Here is a 27,553-nt window from a genome sequence, read left to right as displayed (position 1 = left end):
CAATTCTATGTCGGCTTGCATGCTCAACTGAGGCAGCAATACAGCAAGTGCTCCACGCCGAGCAACTAGGCAATGATAAACCTTCCCAGCTCTGGAGACGACTACATGCCCTGCTCAGCGCCGACCTATTTTCTGAGACAGCTCTCCTCGCCATCTGGTCAGATAAACTATCTCCTCACATCCGCTTTGGATTGGCTCAAAGGTATCCTGAACCTGTTGAGCAAAGAATGACAATTGCTGACAAGCTACACAATGAATCACTGCTCTATTTCGCCAGTCACTGCTTGCTTGGCAACTCTCAGGTTCAGGCTCATCACCCTGCGGCCGGGGCAATACTGTGCCGACCATTCTGCTCGCTTCTGGAAGCAGTAAACAAGCAACTGAGATGTCACCGGCTCCACTCACGGTCACGCCCCCTCATGCAACCGAACCTGCTGCGGCCACCGAACCTTGGCCGCCACCACTGGCAACGAACTTTCCACAGGAAGTGCAAACGCACTACCCGTGCTGTTACTTCCACACATGGTTTGGTGAGGTGGCACGGAACTGCAGACCACCCTGCTACTTCCCAAAAGTCAATCGCAGGTAGGTCCGGGTGCCCCCTCCTGCGCACATCATGACAGGCACCCCCTAGTGCTCCATTCTGACCGGAAATGACCGGATAATTGCGGACCACTTTACATTAAAGACATTTCGTTGCGATACCTTTTCCTAGTGGACACAGGCGGCGATGTTCCACCGCTGCCTACGTCCTTAGCGTCGTCAAACATCCGCCCTCATCATACTTCACTGCAAGCCGTGAATTCAACTAACCTACAATGCTAGGGTTCAACTTCCTGCGCCATCTCACTCCCCATGAACTGCAAACTCAAGTGGACTTTTTTAGTGTGCGAAATTAACGAACCTATACTAGGCATTGACTTCTTGCGAAAACTTTCACCAGACCTAGTGCGAAACACCGTGATTCATCATCCATCCAAGACTTACTTCCCCTGTGCTCCGTCGAGCTAACCCCCCCTGACACATTGGTCTGGGCTCATCTCATCCATACATGCTCTTCTCTGTCGACGACATTACAGGAAATCATGACAAGTGCCTTGTCAAGCTCGAACACGTCGCTCGCCTGTGCAAGAAAAACCATGAGCACTCCCTCAGGCTCCACAAAACACAGCTCCAGCTCCCTGTTGCAGCAAAGGAATTACAGACACTACAGCAAGGACAAAGCAAGGTCAGTAAGTGCGCCAAATCTGCTTGCAGTCCCAGCAATCGAGCCTCCATGTGCTTACCTTCCGCTACCCCTCGCAACTGTGCTATCAAGACTGCGATAACCTGTACTGACAGTTCGGCAGGGCCACACCCTCCTAACATGGTGCAACGAGTGTCAAGTGTTCCTGAACTGACGGCTCCTACCCCGCCCCTCACCGACAACACATCAGTCTATGCAACTTCGGCTCCTGCGCGCCGCCGTGCGACCGCCACTGACAACACAAATAGTACATTCGCACCTAGCGTTTCGCCCACAACCGTGCTGCCACAGACCACGCCCTCAGACAATGGACTCACTAACAACCAACGAGCTCTACCGAGCTCACTTGACCACAGTGCCACTGCTTTGGGCCGGCGGCCATCTTGTCGCGTAGACTCCTGGGACACTTCACAGCCTTGGCTCCCAACGGATCCCCCGAGTGGCTCCAAACACCACGACCACGCCTCGCCTGCCCCGCCCGCCACACATTATGAACAAACTGCTTCCCGTGCTGCTTGAAACATATCCGTCGTCACCAACAACACGGTTCACAAGTTTCGCCTCACGCCAGGTCCCCCATTCTTCAGTAAGCCACGTCGACTTTGTCCCGAGAGCCTCTCCGAACATAAAAATCAGAATTCTGAACTACTAAACTATGACGTCATTGAACCCTCTCCCAGTAGCTGGTCTTCACCCATACATATGACACCCAAGAAAGATGGGTTCTGGCGCATGTGCGGAGACTACCGTCAAGTAAACGCACAAACAATTATGGACACCTACCCCATACCCAACATTGCTGACATTACCAGTTCCCTAGCAGGTGCAACCGCGTTCTCTGTCATTGATTGCAAACGGGCCTACAGGCAGATCCCCATGGGGCACCTGAAGACATCGAGAAGACAGCAATCACCACCCCGATTAGGTTACTTCAGTTTCGATTCATGCCCTTCGGTCTAGAAAATGCAACCCAAACCTGGCAACGCTTCATCAACGAAGTACTACTCGGCCTAAAATTCTGCTTTGATTATCTTGATGACATTCTTGTGTGCAGCTCCTCCGTCGAGGACAATGTACAACACGTGCAAACTATTGAACACTCTCGCGGCAGCAGGCATCAAGACCAACCAGGACAAATTGCAGCTACATCAAACCGCTTCACTTTTCTTGGTTCTCGGGTCTCTGCCGACTGCACTTCACCATCCCCTGACAAAGTACAAACAATACTAAACCTACCCAGACCTTCGTCATTCAGTGAGCTCCAGCGCTTTCTGAGGACGGTTAATTAATATCGCTGACATCTACCTCGGGCTGCAGAGATTCAGGCTCCACTGATGGACGCCTTGGCAGGTACCAACACTTCTGGATCTCGGCTCGTTCCATGGACCCCTGCTATGACTGATTCTTTCACTGCCCTCGAAAGTCGTCTTGCCAAGGCCTGCATCATCACGCATCCTCATCCCAATGCGCAGCTTTTCATCACCACATACACGAGCGATACTGCCATCGGCGCTGTCCTTAGCCAGACAATCGATGCCCAAACTTCGCCTCTGCAGTTCTTCTCGTGCAAGGGCATCAAGCATTTTAAGACCAACGTTGGGGGACGACCTTTCTATGTTTTAATGGACCACAAACCCCTGGCTGCGGCCATTAGAAACCCGCCAGCTGACCTGCCTCCTCGCTGCTTCAGATACATGGACTTCATATCTCAGTTCACCACCGATGTCAGACACATAAAGGGTGCTGACAATATAGTTGCTGATTTCCATTCACGAGTCGATGCCGTCCATTCGCTGTTAGACCTCTCTGAACTGCCTAACCTCCAACCCGCCGACGAGGAAACACAAAACCTGATTTCAGACTCTACTTCTTCACCACACTTCGTCCGCACCACCTTCCCTGGCATTTCTGGTGAGATCTGGTGCGACGACAGTACGGGCATGTTACGCCCCCTCATCCCAACTACGCTCCATCGAGCTGTCTTCAATGCATTGCATAATTTAGTGCAGCCATGACTCTCTATGGACAGAGGCCGTTCCCCTTGTGGAACTCGGCATTCGTGCGATCTATACGAAAGACCTCAAAGGCACAATAGCCGAGTTCATATACGACCAGGCTATTGCTCTCCCTGCCCAACTTGTGAGCCCTTCCACTTCTCTCCCTGAATCAGACTGACCTTCCTTCGTGCACCGCATCAGACGCCATTTCACCAACATCCATATCCGTCCGCCCTCCAGCCATTCCCGCCCTAAGGTTCACGTCCTGAAATCTCTGGACAATTGCGAGTACATCATGCTCTGAGATGACACTGTCCGTGCTTCCGTACAGCCTCCATATACCGGCCCATATCGAGTTCTCCGGCGCTCAGCCAACACCTATGACATCCAGATGAAAGATTCAGCTGTTACAGTCTCTCTCAACAGACTTAGGCCCGCTCATGTCGACCCTTCTTCTACCCCCCTTCAGGCCACAACCAGGCCATTCTCTATCATGGCTCACGACGCTCCGACAACTCCCTCCACGTCGGACTTACACACTCGATCGAGTGACTTCCAGCCTTAATCGTCGAGCTCTCCTCCGACCTCTCCCTCTGCTCCGGTCTCACGCACTCTGTCGAGGGAGCACATACTCCCCACATCAAGCTTGCCTAAGATCTTGCCCTCGCCGCCGGGCACTTCGCCAGTCCCTTCGACCTCTCCACTGTCGCCTGCCTCTCCCTGTCGAGGTTTCTCATGCCCACCATCTTGAACGTGCCCTTGTTCAATGTGTTTGTGCTTGTCCCCCCGGACATAATCGTCGACATCTCATTAATGCTGCGCGATTATACATTGTTCATCGTGTGTTTCTCTTCATCCAGTGCTCATGACACAACCTCCGCCATTCCCTGCCACGTGGCGAAATGTGTTTCCCTCCAGCCCGAAGTCGACCTGGAGATGCTTCGTGTGGTCGCCACGCCCACTGGAGACATCGTCGTCATCACACCGGTTCACCCGCAAACTGCTGGCCTACCTGTCGCTGCACGACCAGCATTCCCAGTACGATGCCCGGCTTGCTTCAACGACTACCAGGTACGGTGGTCGAAGCTTCATTCACGACACCTACCCACACAGCTCACTGACGACGCTGTCAAGCTGGTCTTGGTCTGGCTCCTGCGGACCACTCCTGCTGACTGCCGACCCCATAGTCACCCCCACCCCCCTCCGACCTCTAAAGAGTACTCCGTGCTGTGGGGGGGGGTGGGGGTGGGAGGGGTTCGCTATGTGGCGCCGATGAAATCGACACCAACATTGATATGCATCCATCTTTGGACTCTAAGCACTATCTTTGGGTCTTCCGCCTTGTTCATATCTGTTCTTTCTGATCCTTGTATGTGTTAAGGTTAATAAATGAACTACTGCTAAATGGGTGTCGTTTGGTGTAACCAACCCGAACACTCCCCTCAAGTTCATTTATTAACCTTAACACATACAAGGATCACAAAGAACTGAACTGAACATGGCGGAAGGTGTCGATTTCATCAGCGCCACATACAACCCCCCACAGTACGGAGTACTGTTGAGAGGCCGGGGGGTTGGGGTGACTATGGTGTTGGCAGTCAGCAGGAGTGGTCCGCGGGAGACAGACCAAGGCCAGCTTGACAGCGTCGTCAGGGAGCTGTGTGGCTAGATGTCGTGAAGGAAGGTTCGGCCACCGAACCTGGAAGTCGTTGAAGTGACCTGGGCGTCGTACTCAGCGTGCTGGTCCTGTGGTGACAGGTAGGCGGTGGTTTGCGGGTGTAACGGAGCGATGACGATGATGTCTCCTGAGGGTATGGCGAACACACGAAGCATGTCCAGCTCGACATCAGGCAGGAGGGGAACACATTCCACCAGGTGGCAGGGAATGACGGAGGTTGTGTCATGAGCGCTGGATGAATAGAAAAACACGGCGAACAGCGTATAATCGTGCAGTATAGAGATTTCGTGGATAATGTCTGGGGGGGTCAGGCACAAACACCTCGAGTGAGGGCACGTTCGAGATGGGGGGGCCATGAGAAACCTCGACAAGGCGAGGCAGGTGATGGTGGAGCAGTCGAAGGGATCAGCGAAGGAGCTGGTGGCGAGGGCAAGTTCATAGGTAAGCTCAATGTGGGGAGCACGTGGTCACTCGACGGAGTGCGTGAGACCAGAGTAGAGGGCAAGGTCGGAGGAGAGCTTGATGATAGGAGCTAGAAGTCCCTCGACGGAGTGTGTGAGACCGGTGTGGAGGGCGAGGTCGGAGGAGATCTCGATGACTGGAGCTGGAGATCACTCGATCGAGTGTGTAAGTACGACGTGGAGGGAGTGGTCGGAGTGTCACGAGCCACGACAGTGAGTGGCGTGGTCGTGGACTGAAGGGGGGTAGAAGAAGGCTCCACATAAGCAGGCTTAAGTGTGTTGAGAGAGACTCTAACAGATGAATCTTTCATTTGGATGCCATAGGTGTTGGCTGAGCGCTGGAGAACTCGGTGTGGCCGGTATATGGAGGTTGGAGGGGAGCACGGACAGTGTCATCTCGTAGCATGACATACTCGCAATTGTCCAGAGATTTTGGGACGTGAACCTTAGGGCGGGAATGGCTGGAGGGCGGACGTATATGGATGTTGGTGAAGTGGCGTCTGATGTGGTCCACGAAGGAAGGTCAGTCTGATTCAGGGAGAGAAGCGGAAGGGCTCACAATTTTGGCAGGGAGAACAATGTTCTGGCCATATACGAACTCGGCTATTGTGTCTTTGAGGTCTTCCTTATAGATCACACAAATGCCGAGTAGCACAAGGGGAAGGGCCTCTGTCCATAGAGAGTTGGAGGTTAGGCAGTTCAGAGAGGTCTAACAGCGAATGGACGGCGTCGACTCGTGAATGGAAATCAGCAACTATATTGTCAGCACCCTTTATGTGTCTGACATCGGTGGTGAACTGAGATATGAAGTCCATGTATCTGAAGCGGCGAGGAGGCAGGTCAGCTGGCGGTTTTCTAATGGCCGCAGCCAGGGGTTTGTGGTCCATTAAAACATAGAAAGTGCGTCCCTCAACGTTGGTCTTAAAATGCTTGATCGCTTCGTAGACCGTGAGCAACTCCCTGTCAAACGCAGAATATTTCTGTTGTGCATTGATGACCTTGCGCGAGAAGAACTGCAGAGGCGATGTTTGGCCATCGATTGTCTGGCTAAGGACAGCGCCGATGGCAGTATCACTCGCGTCTGTGGTGATGAAAAACTGCGCATTGGGATGAGGATGCTCAATGATGCGGGCCTTGGCAAGAAGATTTTTGAGGGCAGTGAAAGAGTCAGTCATAGCAGGGGTCCATGGGATGGGCTGAGATCCAGAAGTGTTCGTGCCTGCCAAAGCGTCCGTCCGTGGAGCCTGAATCTCCGCAGTCTGAGGTAGATGTTGGCGATAGTAATTAACCTTCCCCAGAAAGCGCCGGAGCTCTTTGAATGACGAAGGTCTGGGTAGGTTTGTACTTTCTCAGGGGGTGGTGAAATGCTGTCAGCAGCTGAACACAAGAATGTCATCAAGATATGCAAAGCAGAATTTTAGGTCGAATAGCACTTTGTCGATGAAGCGTTGCCAGGTCAGGGATGCGTTTTTCAGACCAAAGGGGATGAATCCTAATAGAAATTACGCTATTGGGCCGGTGATTGCTGTCTTCTCGATGTCTTCACGTGCCATGGGTATCTGGCGGTAGGCCTGTTTGCAATCAATGACAGAGTACGTGGTCGCACCTGCGAGGGAATTGGTAAAGTTGGCAGTGTTGGGTATGGGGTAGGTGTCCATATTTGTTTGTGTGTTTAGTCGACGGTAGTCTCCGCACATGCGCCAGGACCCGTCATATGTCTGGGCATAGACCAGATACTGGCAGAGGGTTCAATGACGCCAGAGCTCAGTAGTTCAGAAATCTGATTTTTAAGGTCGGAGAGGCTCTCGAGACAAAGTCGACGTGGTTTACTGAAGATTGGGGGACCTGGCGTGAGGCGAGGCTTGTGAACCGTGCTGTTGGTGACGACGGAAATGTTGCCCTCGGCACGGGAGGCAGTTTGTTTACTAAGTATGGTGGGCGCAGCAGGCGAGGCGAGGTCATGGTGTTCGGAGCCACTCGGCGGATCTGACGGGAGCCAAGGCAGCAAAGTGTCACAGGAGTCAAAACGACAAGTTGGCTGACGGCCCAAAGCAGTGGCACAGTGGTCGGGTGAGATCGGTAGAGCTCGTTAGGTGTTAGTGAGTCCATTGTCTGAGGGCGCAGCCTGTGGCAGCACGGTTGTGGGCGAAACGCTAGGCGCGAATGCACTGTTTGTGTTGTCAGTGGCGGTTGCACAGCGGCGCGCAGGAGCCGAAGTTGCATAGTTTGAGGTGTTGTCTGTGAGGGGCGGGGTAGGAGCCGTCAGTTCAGGAACACTTGACGCCCGTCGCACCGTGTTAAGAGGGTGTGCCCCTGCCGAACTTTCAGTACAGGTTATGGCAGTCTTGATAGCACAGTTGCGAGGGGTAGCGGAAGGTAAACACATGGAGGCTCGAATGCTGGGACTGCAAGCAGATTCTGCGCACTTACTGACCTTGCTTTGTCCTTGCTGTAGTGTCTGTAATTCCTTTGCTGCAACAGGGAGCTGGAGCTGTGTTTCGTGGAGCCTGAGGGAGTGCTCGTGGTTTTTCTTGCATAGGCGAGCGACGTGTTTAAGCTTGACAAGGCACTTGTGCATGGTTTCCTGTAATGTCGTCGACAGAGACGAGCATGTATGGATGAGATGAGCCCGGACCAATGTGTCAGGGGGGGTTAGCTCGACAGAGCACAGGGGAAGTAAGTCTTGGACGGAAGATGAAACACGGTGTTTCACACTAGGTCTGGTGAAAGTTTGTGGTGTCGCAGGAAGTCAATGCCTAGTATAAGTTCGTCACTTTCGCACACTATAAAATTCCACTCGAGTTTGCAGTTTGCGGAGAGTGAGACGATGTGGGAAGTTGAACCCGAGCATTGTAGTTTAGCTGAATTCATGGCTTGCAGTGAAGTATGATGAGGGCCTATGTTCGACGACGCCTAGGACGTAGGCAGCAGTGAAACATCGCCGCCTGGTTCACTAGGAAAAGGTATCCCGACGAATTGACTTTAATGTAAAGTCGTCCGCAGTTATTCGGTCGTTTCTGGACAGAATGGAGCACTGCGGGGTGCCTGTTGTGTTGTGCGCAGCAGGGGGCACCTGGACCTACCTTTGATTGGCGTTTGGGAAGTAGCAGGGTGGTCTGCAGTTCAGTGCCGCCTCACCAAACCGTATATGGAAGTAACAGTACAGGGAGTGCGGTTGCATTTCCTGCAGAACATTCGTTGCCAGTGGCAGTGGCCGAGGTTCAGTGGCCGCAGCAGTCTCGGTTGCAGTAGGGGGCGTGACCGTGGGCTTAGCCGGTGATGTCTCAGTAGCTTGTTTACTGCTTCCCGGAGCGAGAGGAATGCACAGTGCTGCCCCAGGTGTGTCCGGCCACAGGGAAATGAGCCTGAACCTGGGACTTGTCAGGTAGGCAGTGACTGGCGAAATAGAGCAGTGATGCATTGTGTAGCTTGTCAGCAATTGTCATTCTTTGCTCGACAGGTTCTGGAGACCTCTGAGCCAGAGCAAAGCGGATGTGAGGAGTTAGTTTATCAGGCGTTTTTTATTCTGGAGATCGACCAGTGCCCCAGTAAAATAGTGCCTGAAATAAAAACCCAAAGCCCCATAATATCTCACAGAAGTAACAGTAGAGATGATAGTTATATGCCCATAGTTACAGCAGTTATTAATATAAAGTGTTTAAGAAACAAGGTGGACCTTCTATCATTCTTTGTAGAAGAAGTCAAACCAGATGTTTTATGAAACTTCCTGGCAGATTAAAACTGTGTGCCCGACCGAAACTTGAACTCGGGACCTTTGCCTTTCGCGGGCAAGTGCTCTACCATCTGAGCTACCGAAGCACGACTCACGCCCAGTACTCACAGCTTTACTTCTGCCAGTATCTCGTCTCCTACCTTCCAAACCTTACGGAAGCTCTCCTGCGAACCTATGTTCTGTAAAGTTTGGAAGGTAGGAGACAAGATACTGGCAGAAGTAAAGCTGTGAGTACCGGGTGTGATTCGTGCTTCGGTAGCTCAGATGGTAGAGCACTTGCCCGTGAAAGGCAATTGGTCCCGAGTTCGAGTCTCGGTCGGGCACACAGTTTTAATCTGCCAGGAAGTTTCATATCAGTGCACACCCCACTGCAGAGTGAAAATCTCATTCCAGATGTTTTATGTATCTGTGAACACTGGTTAGATGAAGCAGAAGGTGACTATTACAGAGCCACTGAATATTTGGACAGGGTAAAGTCATGGTATCGAACTACTACAATTCATGGTGGTGTATCTGTATATGCAAGCATGACTCTTAGTGTAAAAGAAATAGGCTTATGGAAGCACTAAAGAGAGAGTCTTCATGACTTTGATAAATAGCTGTGGGCTGTTTGTTGCAAACCGACTGCCAACAAGATGTGATGCCTGCCGAGACACAGTTATCACAAACCTCAATATCTGGGACTATAATGTCAGTGTAGTTGAACCAATGATTACTGACCATAGTGCATTAGTAATGGAAATAAGTATGAAATGCTTGAGTCACCTGCAACCAAGATCATGGCACTCCAGTTACACATTTAGTAAAAGTCACATGAGAAACATAACCAGTAGCACTTTTGAAAACTGGAAGGAAGTGCACCCTAAGGATATTGTAAAAATAGTTAAGTCATACAAGATCTCAGAGAAAGAAGATATCTATTGTATGTCTTGCACAATGCTGAAGAAAATTATTCTGGAGCTTGCTCAACCATCATCTATAGCAATCAACAAATGCTTACAGTTACAGAATTATTTTGAAGTAAATAAACTCTTCCAGGACACGCAGCATGGTTTTTGCAAGGGAAAGTCAACGTTTATGGCAACACTGGACTTAACCAGAAAAATAAGGCAAGGATTCAAAGACAGAGAAAGTGTGGCACTGACACTCTGTCATCTTAGCAAGGCATTTGACTGCATTTCCCACAAGATACTGTACAATAAATTGAAGTGTTACGGTGTCAGAGGTGTTGTTCTGGCAACTTTTCAGTCTTACCTGGAAAACTGGAGACAAGTGGTATCAATTCATGGAGCAACATCACAAGAACAAAAGCTGGAACAGTATATTATGCCCTATTCCATAGCCACATCAATTACGGCATACTGTTATGGGGACATTCTGTAGGTTGTAAGGATGTGCTAATTCTATAGAAAAAAGCTCTCAGAATAATCACATCAAGTAAAAGACATGAGCACTGCAGGCCTATATTCAAGCAGTTAGGAATTATGACGGTCTTCAGCCAGTATGTGTTTTTATGTCTCATCAGCGTGAAAGAAAACCATGGAGTCTTCAGCATGAGGCAAGATATACACAATCATAATACCCGTAACAAGAGGAGGATCGAAATACCCAGGTGTCGGCTGACGGGAACGCAAGACAGCTTTCCAGTGGTTGCCCTAAAGATGTTCAACTCACTGACTCAAGGAGTGCCCTATCACTAGGATCATTCAGAAGGAGAGTAGCACAGGACCTGAATGAACGCCCATTGTACTCCATTGGTGAATTCTTTAATAGTGACCAAAGTGAATGGGCAAACAAATATTTTTTCTATTAAGTATAAATGTCTAAATTTTGTGAATATTTTTTAAAATGTATTTATGTAATTAATCTTGACGCAGTCTGTCCAGTCATGACTGGTAAACGACTCAGATCTAGTAATAAAGTAATATCTGACCAGATGGCAAGGAGAGCTGTGTCAGAGAGTAGATCGGTGCTGACCAGGGCACGTAGCCCTCTCCAGAGCTGGGAAGGTTTGTCATCGCCTAGTTGCTTGATGTGGAGCGCTTCCCATATTGTGCCTCAGTTGAGAGTGCAAGCCGACGTAGAACTGTCATTTTGGCTACAGTGTACTGGTTAGATGAGTCCGGGTCGTTGACCAGGTCAGCAATCAAGTCCTCCTGGTCGTGCAGGTGGGTGATGAGTCACAGAAACCTGGTTGACTCGTCGAGTTTGTAATGGTCAAACACTTTGTCCACAATTTTGAACCAGGTTGTTGCTCTGTCGGGATTACGCGGCGGAGTGTTGGTAAGCATTGTAGAATATTCGGAAGAACAAGTTGAGTTGAGTTCGTCGGGGCACTGCCTGAATCGAGCTGTTGTTGCTGTAGTGTTCCAGGAGAGTGTGCCTCCAGGGGATGTGGCAACGATGGCTGTTCGGGTGGCAGCGTGAAGGTGACACATTGTGGTTGACCGCGATCTGTCGCGGCGCGCAAGGCTGGCACAGGTGAGACACCGTAATGTGTCGATTGCGGTTGCGGAAGCTCAACATGTTGCAGGCGTGCCGGACTGATGTGTCACGGAAGACCGACACGGATGAAGCACCGAGATTTGCCGAGAGCAGTAGCAGAAGCACAACTGGAGCTGGCACAGGGGCGACAGGTGAGAAAAAGTTCAAAGTTTGAGAACGCGTGTTAGTCCACGGGAAGCTCGACGTATGATCAGAGCTGGGGCCACCTGTGTTGCAGGGAGGCTGCGAAGGTGTGGGCTGTCCAGAAGCACAGTGTGGGAAATGATGTTGAACGTCGGATGGAATGTGTGAATGTTCACAGTTCATAGTCACTCCACTCAAAACAGTGTGCAGATAAGCTGAATGTCATGGCACAAGACACTGAGGCATAGTAGTGGGACGTAGGTGGAGATCAGGCACAGATAACAAGTTATTGTTCCTGTTGCAGGCCGAGGTATCGAAGTAGGAAGGCATGTGCTGATACTGAACCGAGGCATGCACAGGTGTGGACGGATGCTGAGCAGGTTGACCTGTGAACGAAGCAGTTCCGGCCACGTGGCAGGTATCCGCGTGGTACTGCATGGATTTCGGCATGGCAAACCGTTGTCCTGGCGGTAGTAGGTTGCTCGACAGAGCATTTGCAGAAATCAACACTGGTCCCGCACTGCATGGAGATCCGTAAGAGGTAACTGCACAGTCGATGAGGGATGGCAAATGTGGCGGGAACAAAGGCATTTGATAGCTGGAGTCATGTGCAATCCTAACCTCACTTATTGTTTGCAGGCTCGAAAACGTCTGGCGAAATCGGCGGAATCATCGAGTGAGAGGCATTGTGTTGCAGTCCTGGCAGGTGTTCATTGCCCGCAACATGATGCGAGTCGATCACAACATTTGGCGTTAGGCACTGGGCTGAACTCATTGTTCAAATGCTGTGTCGATGTAATACACGCGAAAATATCCGACGCGGAGGTCATGGACACAGTAAAACGGTAAAAATGGAAGACGTTACAACTGGGGGTCACCAGTGATAGGAGTGTTCGGGTTGGGTACGCCAAACTACACCGATTTAGCAGTAGTTCATTTATTAACCTTAAGACATACAAGGATCACAAAGAACTTATCTGAACATGGCAGAAGAGCCAAAGATAATGCTTAGAGTCCAAAGGTGGATGCATATCGATGTTGGTGTCGATTTCATCAGCGCCACAAATTACTGCTAAAAGCGTGTGATTATTGGTGCAACGTCATCGACGCCGCAGCCTAATGGTAAGGCGACCATTCGTGATAAGCAGGAACCCATGTTTGAGTCCCAGTCCGGCACAAATTTTCATTGTCCTCACTCTGTTATACAGCTGATGGTTGTCCCTATTATCAACTGCGAATACATTTCATGTAATTCAGAAAAAGTTATGAGACCAAAATCTGTGGTTCATACATCAAATGATTCCCACAAGATCTGTTAAAAGTTGGTAACCATTGCACTGGCTTAAACTCTTATTCTTTGAGCTACATATTTCGAAAACTGACAAATTTTTCAAGATTTCCCCTTGTCTTCCCTCTTCATGAACCAGTCCCCTTAAAGAAATAGCAAAATGAAGACACAGCATACTAGTTCTCCAACCAGATTGGAACCAGCAACTAATTAAGCCTTTGTTTCAGACAGCAGCCACATGGCCACTGGGATAGTAAGCCATGACTCTGTTCTCTTCTCTGACACTGCCATAGTGATGGCTACATTAGGTAATTAATAGTTAAAGGGCGGGAATAGATGAACTTTATGCATGGAACTACCTTCATGGGCTCAACACCATTAATTTGATAACTACATGTCATTCATGTTAAGTGGATGTCATTCAATTTATTTAATGGAATTTAGAAGAACATATCAAGTGAATTTAGCAAGATAATTTTGTGCCATTCTATGGTGTCATCCTAGGACTGCAAAGTTGCCATAAATATTATATAATGTTGCCATCTGTATTAGTCATAGGAAGGATATATTTCCATTGTCGATGGATTTCTTGAATGGGCCAGGAAGTGAGGAGTGCAGCTCATGTTTCAGAGATGTGGCCATTGAGGTAACCCAGGCCAAAAAAACAAAAGTTAAAGCTGATGACTCTTTCTCTCATTCCTGTAACTAGGTGTAAGTGAAATCATAGTTACTAATAATACCCAGATGCACTGAAAGCTATCTGAGCATCATAAATCAATAGCTGTCACAATTACTACTGATTTTCAATATAATGGAAGGAAACATTCCACGTGGGAAAAATTATATATAAAAACAAAGATGAGGTGACTTACCGAACAAAAGCGCTGGCAGGTCGATAGACACACAAACAAACACAAACATTGATTTTCATTCTTAAGTGTACTGCAAATTAAAAATCTCATTCACCTGATGCAGTTAATGTTTTTTAGCTTCTTCAGTGGCTCTAGTGAAAGCACTATACATAACACATCTTTTGATACTTATAGACTTAAGGAGACTTGTACATGAAGAACTGTCAAAAACTCGATTTTTAAATTTTTGTCTTAAAAAGCTCTGGTGTCTGAACGCCTGAAGATGGCAAGAAGTCGGCTTGCCAAAATATTGCACCTTTTAGATGACGCTACCTGGCTGAATACCCAAGAAATTTTCAAGATAGTGTAAGTCTCTCGTTTTTCTGGTATTATAATCAGGAATGTCACTGTTGTTTTTAAACTGGTCCATGTTGTTCAGAACAAATTTCATTAGTGAGTAAATGTAGTGTGAGGCTGTTGTAAGAATTCCCAATGTTTTAAAAAGATGCCTACGAGATGTGCGACTATGAACCCAACGCATTATTCTAACCACTTTCTTTTGAGCAGTGAATACTTTTTCTCTAAATGTTGAGTTACCCCAAAATATTATTCCGTATGACATCAGAGAGTGAAAGTATGTAAAGTATGCTAGCTTACTAATTTCTATATCCCCAAAATTGGCAATTATTCTGATTGCAAAAGTTGCTGAACCTAGTTGCTTTAGAAGATCCAAAATATGAATTTTCAAATTAAGATTCTCGTCTATGTGTACACCCAAAAACTTAGTCTTTTCCAAAGACCTTATTTGTATCATTTTCAATTGGAGTTTCTTTTACCAGACTAATAATGATGCTTGTATCATCAGCAATCAGTGTCAGTTCAGCTTCCTGTTTCAGATAGGAACGGAATTCGTTCACATATATCAAGAACAGAAGGGGACCCATGATTGAACCCTGTGGAACACCTAAGGTAATTCCACCCCAGTTAGATGTAGTGGCAAACTTTTTGAAATCACTTGACCCATAAGGAAACTTTTTGCTTCCTGTTCTGTAGGTATGACTTAAACCACTCATATGCTATTCCATTTATACCATAGAACTGTAATTTCTGTAACATAATGTCATGGTTCACACAGTCAAATGCTTTGGACAAATCACAGAAAATTCCTATTGGTGACATTTACTATTTAAAGTTTCTATTATGTGGACAGTGAAATTGTATATGCTGTCTCAGTGGAACAGCATTTTTGAAATCTGAACTGTGATTTACTAAGTATCCCATTACTGTTGAAATGGCTAACCACTCTTGAGTACATTACTTTCTCGAAGATTTTTGAAAATGCTGTAAGTATGGATACTGGCTGATAATTATTAGCAGCATTAGCCGATTTAGGAAAAAAAACTTTTTTCCAAGTAATAAGGATTAATTTTGCACTCTATTTCAAAATGTATTCATAGAACTATAATTTTTATCACAGATTTATTTTTTCATTTTTGTAAACATAAATGCAGGACATCATAAACTTTAATCTTGAAAAACCGTAAATAATGAGCCAAAGTTGGCCCAGTTTATGGTTCTACCTGAATTAATTACCATGTCCTGCAGCCATGTGGCTACTAGGACCTCTCTGCTATCTTTGACAAGAGAAAGCAACTGACTCGTTGTCAGTGGTCACTGAACTATTTTAAGATCTATGCATTTTAATTATTTGGCTCTGAACCTACAGTTTGTCTGGAATCTTGCTGCACCCACTGGCCTTTGTGATATTCTAGCCTCCTATGCCATCAAAAGGACTATTCTATAATGGTTGTATGTATGTATTGAACCGAGTACAAAGAAACGAAGAAGAGTCTTCATCCCGCTGTAGCCTCCAGTGGTTCACAACCCCACAATAGGCCACAGCAGTCCACCCACCCACCTCACCACTGCCCCACACAAAACCCAGGGTTATTGTGTGGTTCGGCCCCCAGTGGACCACCCTGGGAATGTCTCATACCAGACGCGTGTAACGCCAAATGTTTGCGTGGTAGAGTAATTGTGTACGCATATGTGGAGACAGTGGTTGCACAGCAATTGCCGACATAGTGTAACTGAGGTGGAATAAGGGGAATTAGCCTGCATTTGCCAAGGTAGGTAGAAAACCGCCTTAAAAACCATCCACAGGCTGGCCGGCTCACTGGACCTCGACACTAATCTGCCGGGTGGATTCATGCTGTGGACCGGCACAACTTCCCACTTGGGAAGCAGTATGTTATGTTAGACCGCATGACTAGCAGTGTGGGTTTCTATAATGTACTGCATTCTGATTTAAACTCAACTAACTCTTTCACCATATACATCAGAAAAGTTCTCATGATGCCATAGACACCTTCACATCAAGTCCAGAACAGCTGATAAAAGTGGGGTTCCATCATTAATGGCTGTATACAAATGGAGACATCCAACTTCAATACCATCCTCAGGCCCACAGATCGTTCCATTGTTAAAATCAGAAACTGATTGCGACAAATTACTCTTCTACCTATTCATTCCTATAGGCCAGTAAATTACATTTTGCAAAATAAGTCTGTAGCATCCAACTATGCCTACTTCCAGAAGATAAAGAATCAAGGTCGTCAGGGTACTTATGAGTAGTCATATATGCCACAAGAGAAAAACAGTCTGTAGCTCTGGGAGTGTGACCCAAAAGGAAGAAATGACCTGTATTTTGAACTTTTCATACTGGTACCTTATAAGCTAAGCACCAGATTCACAATGTCATGAAATATTATCTACCATATTCAGTTAATTCAGTGGAGCCAGCAGTTGAAATAACAGTAAACCATCCTAGTCTGTTTAAGACAACACATTCATGGCTTTCTGGTAATGTGTATTACTCATTCAATAGTAGGGTAACATACTCTAAGGTGAATTCCTGTGTCATCATTGTGATAAATAATCTGAAATGGTTGCATATTTGTATGTATGTAAACAACATCCTGTATCAGCTATTCTGATTGGGTGTTCTCTATTTTCTCTGACGATTAAATGAACAGCTAAGGTAAATGCGTATACTGGGTGTGGAAAACATGCTTCCTTTCTTCCAGACCCAGGATTTTAAAAAAATTCTGTGTGTGCAGTTTGAGTCGGCATGATAAATTTTTCACAAAAATGTCAGGATAAAATCATAACAAGTGTTTCGTATTAATATATAATTTAATTATCAATCCCTTGAATATAATGGTTATATAGTGTAGTATAATGGTTACAGAATAGATAAACCACAAGTGGGGACTGTTGCTGACCACCTTATGCCTGATGGACTGACTACATGATCGATTTGCGATGTTTTTCCATTTCCTTTTCAGTGCTGCCATCCCGCTCTTGCATTTGCTTGTGAGTGTACTTGTTAGGCTTTTTTGATTTTTTTGACACAAGCTTTCCTCTGATGTGTGTATGCTATAATTCTGAACATATTTACAAATCATATGAGATGACATCTTTCATTTTTTACAATTTTTGGTTTAATACCAATTTTCACTCATATTTTGGCGAATATTTTTATAGTCCCACTTTGGGTGCTTGTAGTATTCTGAAAGCTCTTCATAGTGACACCTGAATCAATGTCTCAGTTAAATGTTTTTCCATGTTACATCAATTTATAGTTTTATGTAAAACTAGTAATTTGTGATTCCAAACTATCATTGTTTTTAACAATGGTGCATACTGATAGATATGAGCTGCAGTTTTGCTTGGAATCAATAATCATTGTAAACTATACTACTCAGTTATTTGTTCACAGTAGATTTTCTGTCACTTATTTTCACTACTTTTGACACGAAAATGTCTTTTCACACATCAGCTGAACATTCTTGAGTGACAAAAGACCATCGCTAATAACTATGAGACTGGAATGAGATTTTCACTCTGCAGTGGAGTGTGCACTGATATGAAACTTCCTAGCAGATTAAAACTGTATGCTGGGCCGAGACTCGAACTCAGGACCTTTACCTTTCGTCGGCAAGTGCTCTACCAACTGAGCTACCCAAGCATGACTCACGCCCCATCCCTCCTACTTTCCAAACTTTACAGAAGCTCTCCTGCGAGGTACTGGCAGAAGTAAAGCTGTGGGGACGGCGCGTGAGTCGTGCTTGGGTAGCTCAGTTGGTAGAGCACTTGCCCATGAAAGACAAAGGTCCCAAGTTTGGTAGTTAGGTTTAATTAGTTCTAAGTTCTAGGGGACTGATGACCTCAGAAGTTAAGTCCCATAGTGCCCAGAGCCATTTGAACCAATTTTATTATTACCATAATCAATTGGATGTATTCATTAATTGAACTTTCCTAGTTTATTCACACCATTTCTTTGCCTGCCTCTTGTGAGTGGTGTCTGGAGCATTTCTCTGTAGCATCTAGCAGAAATGATCCAACATAGCAGTCATGCACCATACTGTGTACCGCTGTTTCATGAGAGAAATGTTTTGGCGGAACCATTCACCATGCTCATCACAATCTGAACCAAATGCACACATCAAGGAAGTGCATTTTCAGGGTCATGTTGCAGCCAGTGACATTATAAGCATGAATGAGTTCATCCACAAGGTCCCTGTAATTTTTGCCTCTCCTGTTTCCGAAGAGCACTGTTGTCACATTATGAAAATAATGTCATATGTGCAGCTAACCAGAAGTTACAGTGGGCTCAAAGTATATATCCTCCAACAGTTGACATATTTGTGGACTAATGAATATCCCATACGTGATCTTCTCTGTGCTGAGTCATGGAAACGTCTGACACAAATACTGAAATCCTGTTTCATCTCTGTGCATAGCCTTAACAAAACCTGTAATGAGTCCCAACTTAATGTGCACAGATGGGAGAACAATTTAACTACAGGTTCTTTGGCACTATTTCTACACCCAGAGCTGTTTTTGGAGGCCATTTTCTCTGTGGGTAGCATTTTTCTCTTATGTGACTGTCCCACTCACACAGGTTGCAACAATAATGAATGTAATCCTCTTACAAATCCAACTGCATTGAATGAGTTTGAAATCTCCATGCACCAGCCACTCATGCTTACTGTAATTAACAAAGTGCTTAATAGATTTCAACATGGTATAATTTTCTTTAACTAAGGCAGCATATATGACAGGGATGGATGGCATTTCATTACTACATTGCAGCAGTACTATGTTCAGGCTTGTTTTTGAACCATCTATAAAGAGACTTCACCTGTCTGATTTGTATGTAATGTTCAGGTCGTCCAACAAACCATCAAAGTAATGGCACCTTCCATACTGAAATGACAGTCAGTTTTTTTCTGGCTCTTCCAAAACACAAATACACATATTGTGTCATCAAGGAGATTCCACTGCTGCAGCCATGGGGCCAAAAGTATAGCTTTACACTTCGGTAGAACTAAATTCTTAATCACATAGCTGAGTTCACACTGTGTGATTGTGCCTGGCTCTCTAGATGACAAAGTTGGTGTAAATGTAGCGCCAGTGTCACTGGTGGACAACTACACTTTATTGGTTGTATGTGTTGGTTCAGTGTCATTGCTATCAATACTTGAGGGTGTTACATCTGGTGGAACAGGAACTAACAATTCTTTGCCATGAGCCACAGGAAAATAGCAGATATGATATCAGGGAATGGAAAATTCCTTTTCCTCTTGGTATTAACTCTTTTCCTCAAGGGACATACATACAAACATAGCAATCCAATGCATTGTTAATGGGTTCACACCTAATAGCAGGCACACCAAACTTCATGGAAGTGTTTTTACCATGCATCCAAGCATTCAGTGCAGATGAACATAAGGTATATACATGCATGGAGCCTAAAATTTATCTTGACCTCTAACTCAACACTGAAACACAAGGCATATGGTTGTTTTACTGCTTCAGTCAATTTTCACCTTCTTGAACCACAAATAACATCTGCATTTATGTAACAAAAGTTACCTGGTTTGTTACTGCAAGTGTGGGGCATTTTTGTGCAAGCATAAATGTGCACAATGACACAATTCTTCAATTGCAACACTTCACGTCACATACATTCACTGCTAACTGCCATGGCACTTGTTCCGGTAACAGCAAAAGACAAGCGACAATAACAATCACATCTGTTTCCTATATTTGATAATTCTCATGCAACTTTATGGTGCACACATGAGTCATGATGTAAAGCAGTGTTGCCATATGGTACTGAAGCACTCATCTCACTCACTTATGGCAGAGTGTCCCTTGACACAATGCCTTTGCGTGTAGCTCTCATAATGTCCCATAAGTGTGACCGTGAAACATAAACATCTTATTTAATATAATCCTAGGAGACAATTTTAACCTTGATATTCTTGTTTATCACATCTAAATCTATAAATTACAGCTACTTTCATTTCTGTAAAAGGAAAGAGTGATAATTTTTGGACCAGTGTTAGCAGCAGCTGGTTAGCCTACCCACATTGCAACACCAACAGCCCATTGGCACCTTTACCCATCTGTGCATCATATAACGAGGCCTAAAGCTGTATTTCACTGAGACCTCTACACATTACAGTCAGTCTCAAAGAGGATGCGAGTGACATGTATTAGGAGTAATTTCATCATCCAGGATCAAATCAAAGTGGAAAACTTAATGAAGCAATACATTTTGTTTACATACTGAAATATTTATTTTGTTCCTTTCCCATATCATCAAAATCTGTAGCTTTACCATTTTTCAATTTCTTAATGAATTTTTAGGTTTTCAGAGTGATATCAGTAGGATATCAGGACCAGTTAAAATCCTGACAATGGTCTTTCCCGAAGTCACTCATGTGCAATTGTGTATGATACATTCAAGGTCAAGATATAACCTGATACCTGTCACATGTTCTTCAAACATCACCCATGCCTGTAGGACAATGTTGTGACATAAAAATAATAGGACAATTAAGGTCACATATTCACTGTACCAATTCTGGCTCAGAAAATGATCTAAAACAAGGTCACTCTCCCTCAATTGATCTAGACCAATAGGAATACTTAAGAAAGGTGGGAAATCAAGTCCTCCTCCCCTTTTATTTCTGTAGATCAGCTGTGTGAGCCTTGCGATTCTTGGTCAGCTAACCACAGTGAAAGGAATGGCTACCAGGTTTCTTAAAAATAACTTTTCTTTGCCAACAACTTTTTACAATGCATATAATTTTTATTAACAGTTTTTCAGTACAGAGAGATGCTTTAATATAAAACTTAAATTTATATATACACACAAATTATTGTTGTGGGGTTTCAATGTAAATTTTCTGAAAGAGTCTGGTAGATAGAATGACCTTGAAGTATTAATTGCTTCTTTCAATTAGACATCAGTTATTGATTTTGTTTTTACTACTTGGGTAGAAGAGGAAAGCAGCACACTGATAGATAATGTTTTCATATAACAAGGTAATTTTAACCAAATAAAATATTTTCCTGTTAAGAATAGTCTTTCTGATCATGATGCACAGCTAGTTACAGTATCTGATGTAGCTCCATACTGTAATGCAAAACAGTTCTTGAAAATAGTGCATTCAATTAATGATTTAACAGATGCAAATTTTAGGGAAAGCATGCAACAGTTAGATTGGGATGAGGTTACAGAAACCTGATGCTAATTTAAAATTTAACCTGTTTCATGATATGGTTGTGAGTATATTTGAAAACAGTTTTCCTCAGATAAGCCATGGCTTACTAAAGGGGTAAAAAAAATTGTAAATAGGAAAGGGAACTTTATCTTATAGCTAGAAGGAATAATTATTCAGAAAGACTCAAACATTTTAAAAACTACTGCACTGTATTAAGAAAAGTTATTAAAAAGACCAGAAGTATGTGCATTATGTCTGAGATTAGCTTGTTTGATAGTAAAATTAAAACAGTTTGAAATATTCTTAAAAGGTGAACAGGGCAACAAGAGCATTGGAAGACTGTATTTCGATCAAACTCAATGAAAAGTTTGTTAATAAATGTCAGAAGCAGAAAATATTTTAATTATCTTTTTTAAGTGCTGTAGAGAAAATAGAATCCAGCTTTTCATAAGAAATTGCTAGGCTGTATTGAAAGAGGCAATACCTATACAATTTGATAAAACTGAAATTCAACCTACCTATCCTAGTGAAATTACAAACGTAATAGAGTCACTCAAAAGTAAATGCTCACATGGAGTTAGTGGCATTTCTAATAGAGTACTTAAAGCTTGTTCCCAACAGATAATTAGGATTCTCAGCTACAGTAGCTAACTGAAACAGGGCACTTTTCTGGATAGACTGAAATATACCACTGTTAAACCATTGCATAAAAAGGACAGGTCTGATGCTAACAGTTACCACCCAATCTCACTTCTCACAGCTTTATCAAAAATTCTTTAAAATAATGTATTCAAGACTAGCTTCACATATTTGTGGAAATGAAGTACTAACAAATAATGTCAGTTTAGTCTCACAAAGGCTCTTGACAGAAAATGCTATATATGCTTTCACTGGTCAAATATTAAATGCTCTGAATCCAAATGGGATTTTTTGTGGTTTCTCAAAGGTTTTTCACTGTGTGTGTCATGAGATTCTTCTAGATAAGTTCAAGTATTGTGGAATGAGTGGGACAGTGCACAAATGGTTAAATTCATATTTAACTGGAAGAATCTAGAAGGTTGAAATTAACAGTACAGTTACTCTACAAAAATCAGCAGCATTCTCTAACTAGGGAGGTATGAACAATTGTTCTTAATATACAGTGAAGAGGCAAAGAAACTGGTACATCTGCCTAATATCGTGTAGGGCCCCCATGAGCATGTAGAAGTGCCCCACCATGATGTGGTATGGAATCGACTAATGTCTGAAGTAGTGCTGGAGAAAATTGACACCATGAATACTGCAGGGTTGTCCATAAATTTCTAAGTGTAGGAGGGGGTGGAGATCTCTTCTGAGCAGCATGTTGCAAGGCATCTCAGATATGCTCAATAATGTTGATGTTGGGGGAGTCTGGTGGCCAGCTGAAGTGTTTAAACTCAGAAGAGTGTTCCTGGACATGTGGGGTGTAGCATTGTCCTCCTGGAATTGCCAAAGTCTGCCGGAATGCACAATAGACATAAATGGATGCAGGTGATCAGAGAGGATGCTTTGTACATGTCACCTGCCAGAGCTGTATCTAGACGTATCAGGGGTCCCATATCACTCCAACTACATATGCCCCACACCATTACAGATCCTCCACCAGCTTTAACAGTCCCCTGCCAATATGTAGGGTCCATGGATTCATGGTGTTGTGTACATGCCCGTACACATCCATCCCCTCAATACAATTTGAAATAAGACTCGTCTGATCAGGCAACATGTTTCCAGTCATCAACAGCCCAGTGTCGGTGTTGATGGGCCCAGGTGAGGTGTAAAGCTTTGGGTTGTGCAGTCATCAATGGTACACAAATGGGCCTTTGGCTCCGAAAGCTCATATCGATGATGTTCCATTTAATGGTTCACATGCTGATATTTATTGATCACCCAGCATTGAAATCTGCAGCAATTGGTGGAAGGGTAGCACACCTGTGATGTCAAATGATTCTCTTCAGTCATCATTGTTACTGTTCTTCCAGGATTTTTTTCCAGCCACAATGATGATTATAGAGCAGGGTGAAGGTCTGTTGTGTTTTCTGATGAAACCTGGTTCTGTCTCGGTGTCAGTGATATCCTTGTGTTGTTTGGAAGGAGGCCAGCTAAGGACCTGCAACCAACCTGTCTGCATGCGAGACACACTGAATCTACACCTGAAGCTATGGTCTGGGCTATGATTTTGCATGGCAACAGGTGCACTCTATTAGTTATCCTATGCTTCCTGACTACAAATTTGTACGTCAGTCTGGTGGTTCAACCAGTTATGCTGCCATTCATGAATAGCATACTAAGCTGTGTTTTACAACAGGATAATGCTCGTCCACATACCGTTGTTGTAACCCAATATGATCCACAGTGTACTGACATGTTGCCTTGTTATGCTAAATCACTAGATCTGTCTCTAATTGAGCACATATGGGACATCATTGAACAACAAATCCACCATAATCCGCGACTGGCACTAAGTGACCCTGTATTGACCAAACAAGTGCCACAGGCATGGAACTCCATCCCACAAGCTGACATGTGGCATCTGTGCAACACAATGCATGTACACTTGAATTCTTGCATTTAACCTTCTGGTGGTTACACTGGTTTTAATGTATCAGTATGTCACATTTTCAATGACTTATCTCGCACTTACATTAACCTGTGATCTTGTAATGTTAATCACTTCAATATGTTAGCTAGACAAATATATTCCAGAAATATCATTACTTACATTAATTATTTCTTGATGTCGCAATTTCTTTTTTGTCACAGTATATACAGTTCACTTCTGTACATACACGTACATCCACAAAGCTATGACAGACATTATCATGACACAACAGACTGACTTGCTGTTGCAATGCAGTATGCAACTCATGGCCCTCTGACCAAAAGATTAATTGCTGCACCATATGAGGATGTTCATCATCAGGACACAAACACTACTTACTATCAGTGATCGTTAGCCACCATGAGGCTGCATGATGAACACCCTCAGCCCTTCTCTGGGTGGCATCAGCATCTACACAGTATGAGTGCATCCTCGATCTGAGCCCTACAAACTCCACACTCTGCGAGTCATTTGCCTCATGTTTCAGCATTCTGATAACTCTCTTCTTCTGAGGTATTATTCTGTAAGGATTATCAGTCGCAAATCCAGATGTGTCGAACTCCTCAGCATTGCACCTAAATTCTTCATATGGACCATAGTCTGTTAGCCAGTAGATCAAACTGTCTGTAAGTTGACACTAGCGAAGACTACAAAGAAGCCAAGGAAATGGGGTATCTTGTAAAACAAAAAGAAAACTGTATCTGTCAATCCGAAACAGTTCCGATGTTGATGCTATAGCACAAAACAAGAAATACTGCAAAATATTGAAGACTGTAATACGGACATCAAAGCAAATATATTATAAGGAAAAGATAGTCATATCAGATAACAAAATAAAGACAATATGGGATATAGTGAAGGAGGAGACTAGTAGAACCAGACATGAAGAGGGACAAATAGCATTAAGAGTAAATGATACATTGATGACAGACATGTATAGTGTTGCAGAACTTTAAAAAAATTTATAACTGTTACTGACAATATGGGGTTATCAGGGTGTGTAGATGCTGCTATGGAATACCTCAGACCAGACATTTCAAGTAACTTCCATAATATGAATTTGACCCTCACTACCCCAGCAGAAATTATATCCATCATAAAATCTTTAAAATCAAAAAATCTAGTGGGTATGATGAAACATCAGCAAAGTTAATTAAAGAACGTGATTCTGATTTAAGTAAAATATTAAGCTATCTGTGTAACCAGTCATTTATCAGTGGAATATTTCCTGAATGGTGGAAATACGCTGAAGTTCAGCCACTTTTTAAGAAGGGAGATAAAGAAATAGCATCAAATTTCCATCCAATTTGACTTTTTCCAGAATTCTCAAAAATTTTAGAAAAAGTAATGTACAATCGGCTTTATAACCATCTTATCTCAAATAACATACTGTCAAAGTCACAGTTCGGATTTCTAAAGGGTTCTGATATTGAGAAGGCTATCTACACTTACAGTGAGAATGAGCTTAATTCATTAGATAAAAAATTGCAGGCAGCTGGTATTTTCGTGATCTGTCAAAGGCATTTGAGTGTGTAAATCACAATATCCTTGTAAGTGAATTAGAATATTACAGTGTAACAGGAAATGCTGCAAAATGGTTCAAATCTTATATCTCTGGCAGGAAACAAAGGGTTATTAGGAAAGAGACATGTATCAAGCTATCAAGCATCATACAACTGGGATCTAATTACATGTGGGGTCCCACAAGGTTCCTTTTTAGGGCCCTTACTTTTTCTTGTGTATACCAATGACCTTTTATCAGTAACATTACCAGAAGCCAAGTTCATTTTGTTTGCCGATGCTAGAAACATTGCAATAAATAGCAAATCGAGTGTAGTCTTAGAAAGGTTAGGTACTAAAATATTTATCGACATTAATCACTGGTTTCTAGTTAATTCTTTATCACTAAACTTTGAAAAACCACACTACATTCAGTTCAGAACTTGTAAGGGGTGTCCTGCGAGTATATGCCTAACATACGACGACAAGCAGATAGAAGAAGTGGACAGTGTTAAATTCTTGGGATTACAGCTTGATAATAAATTCAACTGGGAGGAGCACACCACAGAACTGCTGAAGCGTCTTAACAAATTTCTATTTGCAATGTGAATTGTGTCAGACATAGGGGATATAAAAATGAAAAAGCTGGCATACTATGCTTACTATCATTCCATAATGTCATATGGGACTATTTTTTGGGGCAGTTCATCAAGCAGGGCTAAAGTTTTCTGGGCACAAAAACGTGCAGTAAGAGTTATATGTGGTGTGAATTCAAGAACGTCCTGCAGAAGCCTGTTTAGGGAACTAGGGATACTAACTACTGCTTCCCAATATATTTATTCCTTACTGAAATTTGTCATTAAACATATATCACTTTTTCAAATCAACAGCTCAATACATGGAATCAGTACTAGAAATAAGAATAATCTTCTCAAGGATTTAAAGTCACTTAATCTTGTACAAAAAGGTGTGCAATATTCAGGAACACACATTTTCAATAACTTGCCAGCAGCCATAAAAAGCTTAACAACCAATGAAATTCAGTTTAAAAGAAGCCTGAAGGATTTATTGGTGGCCAACTCCTTCTACTCCATTGATGAATTTCTCAGTAGAACCAACTGATATATATATATGTTTAGTATAACTTCTACACAATTTCAGTGCAATAATGTGTTCATTGTAAATAAGTGTGTGTGTGTGTGTGTGTGTGAGTGAGTGTGTGTGTGTATGTGTGTGTGTGTGTGTGTGTGTGTGTGTGTGTGTGTGCGTGTGTGTGTGTGGTAATGTGTTCATTGTAAATAAGTATTTAGTAGTTGTATTACAAGTGTATTACCTTATAAATAAATAAAAAACTTTTTTTTTATTTTAAATTCAGTGCATTAGTATTTGTAAAATGATTCTTTCATACTGCGTTCATTAAAAAATGACGACCATGCCACTTGGGACCTGTAGAATGGTACATTAGCTTATTTGTTCGAGTTGTAAATATTGTCATGTATTGTAGTTTTTCTGACATGTTCTACATCCTGGAGGACCTCCTCACTGTGAATCAATTGGAATGAAAGTAAATCTAACTTAGTCTAATCTAATCTGGTTTCACAGACATGTAATAGAATCAGAACAGGTGACGTTTGGAGAGGTCAAGAACACACACAGTGGTACAGACAGTCTTCATGAACTCTACCGAAACCTTAGCCATCTCCACAGTGATTAGACCTTCACTGAAGATTGCGACCCACTTAAAATTTTGCCTGGGAAAGTAATCTCGTGCACCATAACGCCCATACCACCGGTAAACTAAATCAATATCGCGACAGTTTCTAACATTCTCTATGCTTTTGCCGAAAGCTGAATTATATATTTCTAAAGCCTTTTTCGAAATAACATGTCATGAGAGTCCCCTGATCAGTGTTTAAATCAATATATTCCTTCAACCAGGGACGCTGTTAGAAGGAAATGCTGTGGGTGATTCTA

Source organism: Schistocerca americana, chromosome 3 (assembly GCF_021461395.2).
Source record: "Schistocerca americana isolate TAMUIC-IGC-003095 chromosome 3, iqSchAmer2.1, whole genome shotgun sequence".
Taxonomy (NCBI): domain Eukaryota; kingdom Metazoa; phylum Arthropoda; class Insecta; order Orthoptera; family Acrididae; genus Schistocerca; species Schistocerca americana.
The sequence above is the reverse complement of the archived record's forward strand: the minus strand, read 5'-3'. Positions refer to the sequence as shown.